The sequence below is a fragment of the Anomaloglossus baeobatrachus genome, chromosome 5 (assembly GCF_048569485.1).
Source record: "Anomaloglossus baeobatrachus isolate aAnoBae1 chromosome 5, aAnoBae1.hap1, whole genome shotgun sequence".
NCBI classification, from domain to species: domain Eukaryota; kingdom Metazoa; phylum Chordata; class Amphibia; order Anura; family Aromobatidae; genus Anomaloglossus; species Anomaloglossus baeobatrachus.
The window spans coordinates 341939917-341952471 of NC_134357.1; positions in this window are offsets into that span (position 1 = coordinate 341939917).

Here is a 12555-nt window from a genome sequence, read left to right on the forward strand (position 1 = left end):
TGATAGCACCTCATTGGAGGACTGACTGAGTTTGTGGATGGTACCTCATTGGAGGACTGACTGAGTTTGTGGATAGTACCTCATTGGAGGACTGACTGAGTTTGTGGATAGTACCTCATTGGAGGACTGACTGAGTTTGTGGATAGTGCCTCATTGGAGGACTGACGGAGTTTGTGGATAGTACCTCATTAGAGGACCGATTTTTTTTTTTTTTTTTTTTTTTTTTTTTTTTTTTTTTTTTTTTTTTTAATGATGGAAACACAATACTGTCATTTGTGAACTTAATATGGACAGCCCCTGATGAACCTCCTATCAATTCTGTTCCAGGGGGAGAAACGCGTTGGGAAATAAGCTACCATATGTGGCTAAGTATTGGCCATTTGGCTGTTAATATCTAATAGACATATTTCGAGTTGTTTTGTCTGCATACTAATGAGAATTAATCTGCCTTGACCCATAAAGGTGACAAGTCATTACAGTATGCTCTTTGGATTCAACCGTATGGTGATTGAAGGAGATGTACCTAAAGAGAATTGACTGAGAGGGATACTCCTATCTATTTAAAGGGAAGGTATCATAAAAAAAAAAAAATAACTGAAAAAATGTAAAGTAATAATGTTTAAATGTTTTGTTTAAATATTATTTTCTTTGTCGCTTCATTGGGAGACCCAGACAATTGGGTGTATAGCTACTGCCTCCGGAGGCCACACAAAGTATTACACTTTAAAAAGTGTAACCCCTCCCCTCTGCCTATACACCCTCCCGTGCATCACGGGCCCATCAGTTTTTTGCTTTGTGTTGAAGGAGGCACACATGCACACAATGCTCCACATTTTAGTCAGCAGCAGCTGCTGACTATTTCGGATGGAAGAAAAGAGGGCCCCTAAGGGCCCCCGGCATGCTCCCTTCTCACCCCACTGAGTCGGTGGTGTTGTTAAGGTTGAGGTACCCATTGCGGGTACAAAGGCAGGAGCCACATGCCGTTTTCCTTCCCCATCCCTTAGGGGCTCTGGGTGAAGTGGGATCCTAACCGGTCATCCAGGCACTGGGACCGGGCTCCCTCCGCAGCCCCTGGTGGTATCTGCCGGACAGGAGACTGAGTATCGTCAGGGACAAGGCCCTGCAACTACAGGTACTCTGTGTCCCCTTTGGGCTTGCCGGCCGCGGTTTTTACTTTAGTCCCCGGCTTTTGCGGCCTAGTACATTAAACTCCCGCCTCCGGGCCTGCCAGTCAGGGGCAAGGGCGGGACGGTCGGTCTGACGCCGACAGTGAGGGCTGGAGCACACATTGCTGTCCTCCTCCCCCCTCACTAATCCCTATGGGGCACCAGATTCCCGCACTTTTGTAAGTTACGCCCACGGCTCCCTCCTCCCCTGTGAACGCCGACAGCCATGTTTTAACACATACTGCCGGTGGAGGACTTCTGGCTGCAGCTCTGGGAGACCCGAGGCAGGGAATCTGGTGGCCACACACCGCTGGAGCGGTTGGTAAGCCACACCGGTTACCGGTGCTGGTCCCCCTAGGGTGCTGAACTGTATATAGATACATTATATTTGTATACTTTTTCCGGTTCAGCTGTACTGTTAACTTGTTGCTATATACCCTCAGTGATCACGCTCCTGGGAGACAACAGCATGTCGTTCACAAGGAGCAAGGGGGCCAAGGCACAGGGTTATTTTGCTACCTGTACCTCTTGTGCGGCTATGTTACCTGAAGGTTCCACCTACCCTCACTGTGAGCAATGCTCGGCCCCTGTGGCACTCGCGCAGCCGGAGCCTGAGGCACTAGGGGGTCCCTCGGCCCAGGTAGAACCGCCGGCCCCCCCTGTCCAGATGGCAGGGACAGAGTTTGCTGTTTTAGCCGACAAACTCTCTGAGTCGCTTTCTCATTCCATGACTCAGTCTATGGATAAATGGTCTGCTAAGTTTTTAGAAGTTTTGCAGTCCAGACCGGCCCTTACACAGGCCCCGGGCACTGCGGGATCACCCCCAGGCACCTCTCGGTCTGCGACTAAGCGTGTTCCTGATGTGGCCTCTAGTTATTACGTGCAGGACTCCGGCACGGACCGCAGTCCCAGACCAGCTAAGCGGGCTCGCTTAGAATCTTCCCCGACTTCATCACGCAGTTCGGGGTCTCAGCTTGAGGATTCTCTAGAGGAGGAGGCGGAGGTCGCAGCTCAGGACTCTGACCCTGACGTTGCGCTCAATCTGGATACACCTGAAGGGGACGCCATAGTAAATGACCTTATAGCGTCCATCATCCAGGTGCTAGATCTGTCTCCCCCAATTCCGCCTACAGAGGATTCGGCTTCACAACAGGAGAAACACCAGTTTAGGTTTCCTAAACGTACCCGGAGTGCTTTCTTCGATCACTCTAACTTTAGAGATGCTGTCCAGAAGCACAGGGCTTTCCCGGACAAGCGATTTACTAAACGCCTTAATGACACACGTTACCCTTTCCCCGCTGACGTGGTTAAGGGTTGGGCTCAGTGTCCCAAGGTGGATCCTCCAGTCTCTAGACTGGCGGCTAGATCCGTAGTAGCAGTGGCTGACGGTGCATCGCTCAAGGATGCCACGGACAGGCAGATAGAGCTCCTACTGAAATCCATCTATGAAGCCATAGGCGCGTCTTTTGCCCCAGCCTTTGCAGCTGTGTGGGCACTCCAGGCTATCTCAGCTTGTCTGTCTGAGATTAATGCGGTCACCCGTACCGCTGCGCCACAAGTAACATCTTTGACTTCTCAGGCGTCAGTATTTGCATCCTACGCCATGAATGCTGTCCTGGACTCGGCTAGCCGTACAGGGGTAGCATCCGCCAATTCTGTGGCAGTCCGCAGGGCCATGTGGCTACGCGAATGGAAGGCAGACTCTGCTTCCAAAAAGTTCTTGACCGGTTTGCCTTTTTCTGGCGACCGACTGTTTGGCGAGCGATTGGATGAAATTATTAAGCAATCCAAGGGAAAGGACTCGTCCTTACCCCAACCCAAACCAAACAGACCTCAGCAACGGAAAGTTCAAGCGAGGTTTCGGTCCTTTCGGCCCTCAGCCAGATCCCAACCCTCCTCGTCCAACAGGCCACAGAAGAACCAGAGGAACTCTTCTGCATGGCGGTCTAAGTCACGTCCTCCAAAGACCACCGGAGGCACCGTCTCCAAGGCGGCCTCCTCATGACTTTCGGCCGCCCCAAACCGCATCCTCGGTCGGTGGCAGGCTCTCCCGCTTTTGCGACGCCTGGTGGCCACATGTCCAAGACCGATGGGTGAGAGACATTCTGTCTCACGGTTACAGGATAGAGTTCAGCTCTCGTCCTCAGACTCGTTTTTTCAGAACATCTCCGCCCCCCGAGCGGACCGTTGCGCTTTTTCAGGCGGTGGACACTCTGAAAACAGAAGGAGTGGTGATCCCCGTTCCCCTTCAGGAACGCAGTCGCGGTTTTTACTCCAATCTGTTCGTGGTGCCAAAAAAGGACGGCTCATTCCGTCCCGTTTTGGACCTCAAATTGCTCAACAGACATGTGACAACCAGGCGGTTTCGCATGGAATCCCTCCGATCTGTCATCGCTTCGATGTCCCAAGGAGACTTCCTAGCATCAATCGACATCAAAGATGCCTATCTCCATGTGCCGATCGCTCAAGAGCATCAACGCTTCCTGCGTTTCGCCATCGGGGACGAACACCTTCAGTTTGTGGCACTGCCTTTCGGCCTGGCGACAGCCCCACGGGTCTTCACCAAGGTCATGGCATCCGTCGTAGCGATCCTACACTCTCAGGGCCACTCGGTGATCCCTTACCTAGACGATCTCCTAGTCAAGGCACCCTCACGGGTGGCTTGTCAACACAGTCTGACCATTGCTCTGGAGACTCTCCAGAGGTTCGGGTGGATCATCAATTTTCCAAAGTCAAAATTGTCTCCGACCCAGTCACTGACGTACCTCTGGATGGAGTTTCATACTCTCTCAGCGATGGTCAAGCTGCCGCTGGACAAACAGCGGTCGCTGCAGACAGGGGTGCAATCCCTTCTTCGGGCCCAGTCGCACCCCTTGAGGCGCCTCATGCACTTCCTGGGGAAGATGGTGGCAGCAATGGAGGCAGTTCCATTTGCGCAATTTCATCTGCGTCCACTCCAATGGGACATTCTCCGCAAATGGGACAAGAGGCCGACGTCCTTAGACAGGAACGTCTCTCTGTCTCTGGAAGCCAAGACCTCGCTTCAGTGGTGGCTTCTCCCCACTTCTCTGTCGAAAGGAAAATCATTTCTGCCCCCATCCTGGGCTGTGGTCACAACGGACGCGAGCCTGTCAGGATGGGGAGCGGTTTTTCTCCACCACAAGGCTCAGGGAACCTGGACTCCGACAGAGTCCTCCCTTCAGATCAATGTTCTGGAGATAAGGGCAGTGTATCTAGCCCTCAAGGCGTTCCATCGGTGGCTCGAGGGCAGGCAGATCCGCATACAGTCGGACAACGCCACGGCGGTTGCGTACATCAACCACCAGGGCGGCACTCGCAGTCGTCAAGCCTTCCAAGAAGTCCGGCGGATTCTGCTGTGGGCGGAGGCCACAGCCTCCACCATCTCCGCGGTTCACATTACGGGCGTAGAAAACTGGGAAGCAGACTTCCTCAGTCGCCAGGGCATGGACGTGGGGGAATGGTCTCTCCACTCGGACGTGTTTCAAGAGATCTGTTGCCGCTGGGGAACGCCGGACGTCGATCTCATGGCGTCTCGGCACAACAACAAGGTCCCGGCATTCATGGCACGGTCTCAGGACCACAGAGCTCTGGCGGCGGACGCCTTAGGTCAGGATTGGTCGCAGTTTCAACTGCCTTATGTATTCCCTCCTTTGGCAATGCTGCCCAGAGTGTTGCACAAGATCAGGTCCGACTGCCGCCGCGCCATCCTCGTCGCTCCAGATTGGCCGAGGCGGTCGTGGTACCCGGATCTGTGGCATCTCACGGTGGGGCAACCGTGGGTGCTCCCAGACCGACCAGACTTGCTATCTCAAGGGCCATTTTTCCATCTGAATTCTGCGGCCCTCAACCTGACTGTGTGGCCATTGAGTCCTGGCTCTTAGCGTCCTCAGGGTTGTCTCAAGATGTCATTGCCACTATGAGACAGGCCAGGAAACCAACATCAGCCAAGATCTATCACAGAACTTGGAGGATCTTCTTAGCCTGGTGCTCTGAGAGGGGGTTTATCCCCTGGCCGTTTGCCTTACCCAGGTTTCTTTCCTTCCTTCAATCGGGATTGGACAAGGGTTTGTCTCTCGGCTCTCTCAAAGGTCAAGTCTCGGCGCTTTCCGTGTTTTTTCAAAAGCGTCTAGCCAGGCTTCCGCAGGTCCGCACGTTCCTGCAGGGAGTTTGCCACATAGTCCCACCTTACAAGCGTCCGCTGGAACCCTGGGATCTCAACATGGTTCTACGGGCTCTTCAAAAACCACCTTTTGAGCCGCTGCGGGATGTCTCTCTATCACGTCTTTCGCAGAAGGTGGCATTTCTAGTGGCGGTTACTTCACTCCGTAGAGTGTCAGAGCTTGCAGCGCTGTCATGCAAAGGCCCTTTCCTGGTATTTCACCAGGATAAGGTGGTTCTGCGTCCGGTCCCGGACTTTCTCCCTAAGGTGGTGTCCACTTTTCATCTCAATCAGGATATCTCCTTACCTTCATTTTGCCCTCATCCAAATCACCAATGTGAAAAGGATTTGCATTTGTTAGATCTAGTGAGAGCACTCCGGATCTACGTGTCTCGCACGGTGCCACTGCGCCGCTCTGATGCGCTCTTTGTCCTTGTCGCTGGCCAGCGTAAGGGGTCGCAGGCTTCCAAGTCAACCTTGGCTCGGTGGATCAAGGAACCGATTTTTGAAGCCTACCGTTCTTCTGGGCTTCCGATTCCTTCAGGGCTGAAAGCCCATTCTACCAGAGCCGTGGGTGCGTCCTGGGCATTGCGGCACTAGGCTACGGCTCAGCAGGTGTGTCAGGCGGCTACCTGGTCGAGTCTGCACACTTTCACGAAACACTATCAGGTGCATGCCTATGCTTCGGCAGATGCCAGCCTAGGTAGGCGAGTCCTTCAGGCGGCGGTTGCCCACCTGTAAGAGGGGGCCGTTGTTTCGGCTCTTTTTATCGAGGTATTCTTTTACCCACCCAGGGACTGCTTTTGGACGTCCCAATTGTCTGGGTCTCCCAATGGAGCGACAAAGAAGGGAATTTTGTTTACTTACCGTAAATTCCTTTTCTTCTAGCTCCTATTGGGAGACCCAGCACCCGCCCCTGTTCCCTTCGGGCTGTTTGTTCTTTTGTGTACACATGTTGTTCATGTTGAATTGTTCTTTTGGTTCATGGTTTCAGTTCTCCGAACATCCTTCGGATTGAATTTACCTTAGACCAATTTATAAGTTTCCTCCTTCCTGCTTTGGCACCAAAACTGATGGGCCCGTGATGCACGGGAGGGTGTATAGGCAGAGGGGAGGGGTTACACTTTTTAAAGTGTAATACTTTGTGTGGCCTCCGGAGGCGGTAGCTATACACCCAATTGTCTGGGTCTCCCAATAGGAGCTAGAAGAAAAGGAATTTACGGTAAGTAAACAAAATTCCCTTCTTCTCCATTGTTTCATTGGGGGACACAGGACCATGGGTTATGCTGCTGTCACTAGGAGGCTAACACGAAGTAGACAGAAAAAGTTAGCTCCTCCCCAGCAGTATACACCCCGAGCCGGAGGCGGACTCAATCAGTTTTTGCTTAGTGTCGTAGGAGGCTGATGTGGGCCGGCTGGGCCCCCTTCAGCCACTTGATTTTTTGCGTATTTTTTTCATTTTTTCTCGGCGACGATCGTCGCTCTCATCCCTGTACCTCTCTGTTTCCACAGGTATCGTTAATTTTCTTCACTCATCCTTTCGCAGCTCTGTGGGTACCACTCCCCAGGGTCGCAGAGGCTTGAGACGTCGGGCCCTCTCCCCCGTCCATTTCCGTGGTACCACTCCCGGGGTGGCACGCGGGGCAGAACCTTCCTGGGCACCCCCTATTCACCCTGCGGTATCACCCCAAAGGGTGCAAGGGGCTCGGCAATAGGGACTGGACCTCCGCAGCGCATCAGGATTTATGATGGGGCCCGCAGCGCTGCTACATGTACAAAGGGGCTCCCACCCCCCACCGGCGTCCACCTCCCTGCCTCCCTCATTCTTTTCCCTGGTGCCCGCAGCCATTCCTTCGGTGTGCGGAGCACACAGGCACCTGTGCAGGACCTGCACACTGGACAGATGCGCCGCCGCTGATCAGGTAGGACACCCTCTCCTACCTTCTCCTACATCGGGCGGCTGCAAAATTTAGGCCCCGGTCTGGGCCTAGTCGCCGGGCGCCCCGGCCTCGTCCCACCCGGCGGCAGAGTGTACCGGCACGCACGCAGGGCTCCCGGCCAGCATCCCCACATCGCTGCTGCGCGGCCGTTTTCGCAGGTAGGACCGCCGGTCTCTACCTTCCCCCGCGCCGGTAGATGCAAAATTTAGGCCCCGGCTTCGGCCCTGTCCCTGGCGTCCCAGGCCTGCCTCCCGCCGCAGCGCTATTGGCCGCCGGCCGCTCCGTCTCCGCCCTCCGCCCAGCCCCAGGCATCACAGGGGGGCGGTGGATGATTTTTCCCGCTCTCCTCGGCCCGCCTCCAGCCTTCCCAGCGTCCATTTTAAAAAAAAAAAAAAGAGGGATTATGGCAGACCCCTGGTCTGCTGGTTGCTGAGGCTGCAGCAGCCCTCATATCAGGGAAAATGGACCCAAAATTAGCCACGTTCATCAAACGATAGTGGTTGTTTTTTTCTTTTTATCATGGGCTGAGTTTATTACAATATATGTAAATGTAGATATATATATTAACTCTTCCAGGTACTCATTCGGGCTCTTGGCTTGCATCAGAGATACACATCTCGGAAGGGTTAGTATATAGAGTTCTCAGAGCTGAGATATTAGTTATTGGCGATTCCCTTAGTTGTGATTTACCCCAAATGATGTCAAATTAGTGTTTACACTACCGCAGCCCCTGGCACTGCACGCCCCTATATCCCGCCGCTGCCGGCGGGTTAGCGCCCTGTCTCAGGCCAAAAATCCCCTCGCTGACGTCCCTCGGGTTGGTGCGCATGCGCTGCGTTCCCGGCCGACGCTTGTCATACCATCCACAGGACTGGCGCAATCCCCCCGGGGAGGTGAGTCCCGTACCAGGGACCTTGTCCTCTGCTCAAAGCGGACCCGCCAGGTCTCGTCTTCTGCGGCCCCCAGGTTTCACCTTAATCCCCAGGTCCAGACTGCCTCTCCTCTGGTAGCCTTTCGACCTCTCGGGTGATGGCCCAGGCGTTCCACCTCTGCTGGACTCCGAGCAGGAGGACCCAGATGTTTGGCGCATGACGAATAGCCTGGTAGAAATGGTGAGTCAAGCCTTAAAGGTACGGACAGCCCTTTTTCCCTCCGTGCACTCACCGGGGGAGGTGAGTCCCGTCCCAGGGACCTTATCCACTGCTCGAAGCGGACCCGCCAGGTCTCGCCTTCGGCGCCTCCCCCTGTTTTTTCCTTCATTCCCAGGTCCAAACTACCGCTCCACCGGAAGCCTTCCGACCTCTCTGGTGATGACCCAGGCGTACCACCTCTGCTGGATTCCGAGCAGGCGCCCGATGTTCGGCGCATGACGAATAGCCTGGAAGAAACGGTGAGTCAGACCATAAGAGCACAGATAGTCCTCTTCTCCTCTCTGAGCACACAGATCTCCTTTAAGACTTTTCTGGCGGACCCATGATGTATTCAGTGGACATCCAGTAGTTCGCCGAGTTACTGCATCATCTCAGACAACAACCAGACACGACGTTTACCAGCGGTAAGTCTTGTTATTGTCATTATCACTTCTCCAAAAGGGCTCCGGAGAGAAGGGGCATGCCCCCATGTGATCGACCCGCCAGGGTTCCGCCTGACTTATCATCCCTAACGTGACGTCTCTCAGGGACTCCACGGACACCCTACGCAGCGGACTACGTTCCATCTCTGCCGATTCAGAACTGGTTGACATCTTCGGTAAGTACCTTTTCATCACAGCCCTGGCGTTTGCCAGCTGCACGGCCTGAGCCTAGAGCAGCAGTGTGACCACCCGTCGAGACCTCTGACTCAGGATCTGGAACGCGGAGGTGACATCTAAGGAGTCGCCAACTTCCCTGCCACCCTTATTTGACCGTCCCTTCGGAGATAGCCTAGGGGATCCACTGGACTAACCTATGTGAGGGAAGAGTACATCTCTCCCCTAGGCTACGTAAGGGAAGAGCACATCTCTTTCCCAGCATCGGCCCAGACCCTCAGGATCGTCGCCTCACCGCTCGGTTCCAGTCCGTTCGAGCCGCAACCGTCAGGGCGCCTCTATCTCTCCAACAGTCCCTCCGCCTTGCAGTGCAGCGGGCCATTCCAGTTTTTTAAGAGCGCTTGCAGGGATCAGGGCGGCTGTCCCTGCACATCTTACTCTACAGAGCCGCTAGGTTCACTCCGCCCATAAACGACCTGGTGGTCCAGACTTCTTCCTTCAAGGACCCTCGTCTTGGGGTTTAGACAGTCATCATCACTTTTTTGCTACTAGGGTAGCTGAGCTACCGGTTGGAGTCCTATCAGACCCCGGCCCGGTAGATCATCCCTTTAGCCACGTTATTCGAGACCGTCCAAGGGAAGTTACTCTTCACGCAGGAGTAGTTTTCTTCCCCGCACCGAGTCGGGTTCGGTATGTGAGTCCTCGGCTGTTGGTGGAGGTGATAGCGGCGGTTCACTTACCAGTTTTCATCCTTGGCCTTCCAGGGGACCCCACTGAAGAACGGAGACAGGTAGCTTCCGTTTGCCCTGGGGACCCGTGTGAAGATGTAATTTACCCTCTCACTGTATATGCTGTGATACTATGTCATATGTATATTTCCCTGTCATTTATTTTGTATAATTGTCATGATGTATTTTACCTTCTCACTGTATTTGCTGTAATATACCTTCCCCCCATCCCCTGTGTCTCTGGGCCCATAATGCAATTATCTCTTGTCCACACAGCCAGGGGAACTTCTCATTGTTTCGTAAGCAGTGGATAATGCCAACTACACAAACCTGTAGACATCTCGGAGCCAACCTTCTAGAATCTTCTAGTGGGCCCAACCATTGCATAGACCCCTACCCTTGAGGGGCGGGCCCACGAGCTCAGACAATTCACTCCTGTTTCTAAATGCAGTTAGTTGGAGCTCGGCTGGCGTAGGACTAGGATCCATAGCTGAGGCTGGATCCTGGGGTCTGTGTGTGTGGACTGTTACAGACTGGAGATCCGCGGCCCGTGGGATTGTGTGGAACCCTTTGGACTACTGTAAGGACGATTGCTTTGTTATCCGGTCCGAGGATTGTCGGGAAGGACCCCGAATCTGTTTTACGTGGACTTATCGTGCGCTGTTCCAGTGTTCTTGTGAATAAACCTGTTGGATCGTCCCTCGGCCTCGTCCATCCTTTGCTCTGTTGTACACCCCTGTCACAAACTGGTTGGCAGCGGCGGGATCAGAGCAGAAGAAATGGAGGACAACAGCCAATCGACGTCTGAAACCAGAACCTCAGGATACAGGAACTGGACTGTGGCGAGTCTACAAACAAAGGCCCGTGAATTAGGTGTCGGCTACAAAGGACTCTCTAAGGAGCAACTAATTGAGGCATTGGAACACGCTTGCCTGCAAGATGGCACCGAGGAACAATTTCCACAGCAAGGGGAGCAAAGACGGGAGCCGGAGGTAAATACCCAAAAAAGTCAATGGGTTGTGTGGTACAAGGAGGAGATGGCACTGCTTGGAGATGAGGCCACCATAGAAGATAAGAGGGAGGCCATGCGTGGAGCTAAAGAGAAGGAGCGCAGGATGGAGGAGATGGCACTGCTGGATAAGGAGCTCGCTGTGGAAGCCGCGAGAGGTTCCAGACAGACTGTAACCCCAGCACCCATCATGAGGGAACTTCCCAGGGTGTTCCGCAAAGACTTTAAGCCGTTTGATGAGGCTGCAGGCGACATTGAGGGCTTCTTCCAGGACTTTGAGCATCAGTGTCGATTAATGGAAGTCCCGGACAGGGAGCGTGTCCGGCATCTGGTTGGGCTCCTAGAGGGGGGAGCTGCTGAAGCCTATAGAGCTATGGACCCTCGGTGGAACTGTGAGTATGCGGAGATTAAACAGACTATTCTAAAACATTATGCTGTGACCCCAGACACTTACAGGACTCAGTTCCGTGCTTTAGCCTGTGATGGGGAAGTGTCTTTTAAGATATATGCTCATAGACTCAAACAAATATGTAATCGCTGGCTGGAGGCAGAGGAGGCCTTATCTTGGGAGACCTTCCTGCAGGTCATCCTAAAAGAACAATTCTTTGCCCAGTGCCCCGCTGAGATCCGGGAATGGGTGCGTGAGAGAAAACCAGCGACAGTGGAGGAAGCTGCTGCTCTCGCTGATGAGGCTCTCACCATCAAGCCTCAGTGGAGGGTTCTGTTGGAGGATGGAGAGACGCCTAACAGCTCCACAACACCGGATGCCCCCAGTTATTCTGTCCCCATTGTTCCCCGTTCCTCTAAGCCACCACATGTTGATACCCGTGTTAATGTGCCTCCAGTTGCTTCTACTGCACTTTCTGGAATACGCCGGGGAGAGGAAGTAACAGAGCGCAGGTGTTATGTTTGTAGGCATCCCGGGCATTTGCAGGCCTCATGCCCAGCCAGGCCATGGAGGAATCATCCTCAAACCCCTACAGCACCTTCAGGTGGGAGCCGGCCTCCAAGTTCCCCTACCCCTTACCCAAGAGGACGCCTTGGATGGAGGGAGACCCAGCTCAGATGCTATCAATGTGGACAGCCAGGGCATTGGCAAGTCTCCTGCTCAGCTGTTCAAATGAGCACTGATCCTGCACCCAATCGGATTGTTAATTATTTACAGCCCAGTGCCATGGAGGAAGATGTGGCACCGTTATGTGAGGACTGGCCTAGTGACTCAGCCCCCCATGTTGCACCACCAGGAGTTTACGGGGTGCGACCCGCAGTTATGACGACTTCTGCTCATCGAGGTAAGCACTTGCAGGAGGTTGTGCTGGATGGACAGAGACTTGTTGGATTTTGTGACTCGGGTGCTTTCCTCACACTGGCTGATCCCCGAGTGGTTCGGCCTGAGGCAATCCATAGAGGACCTGGGATTGTTATTGAACTGGCTGGTGGACAATGGAGGACTATTCCCACAGCCACTGTGGATCTGAACTTTGGTTTTGGGGTCAGGCGATGTGTGGTTGGGGTGATGGGTGGTCTGCCTGCAGCTGTTCTCCTGGGCAATGATGTGGGAGAGCTACGATGCCAATTCGTGGCTGCATGAAGCCACATGTAAGTAATGCTCTGCCTGTGTGTACTTAACCAGTGACCTGTAGAGGTCCCTAGTACGTACACAAGTTGGGAGGGGGAGGGATTGTGAAGATGTAATTTACCCTCTCACTGTATATGCTGTGATACTATGTCATATGTATATTTCCCTGTCATTTATTTTGTATAATTGTCATGATGTATTTTACC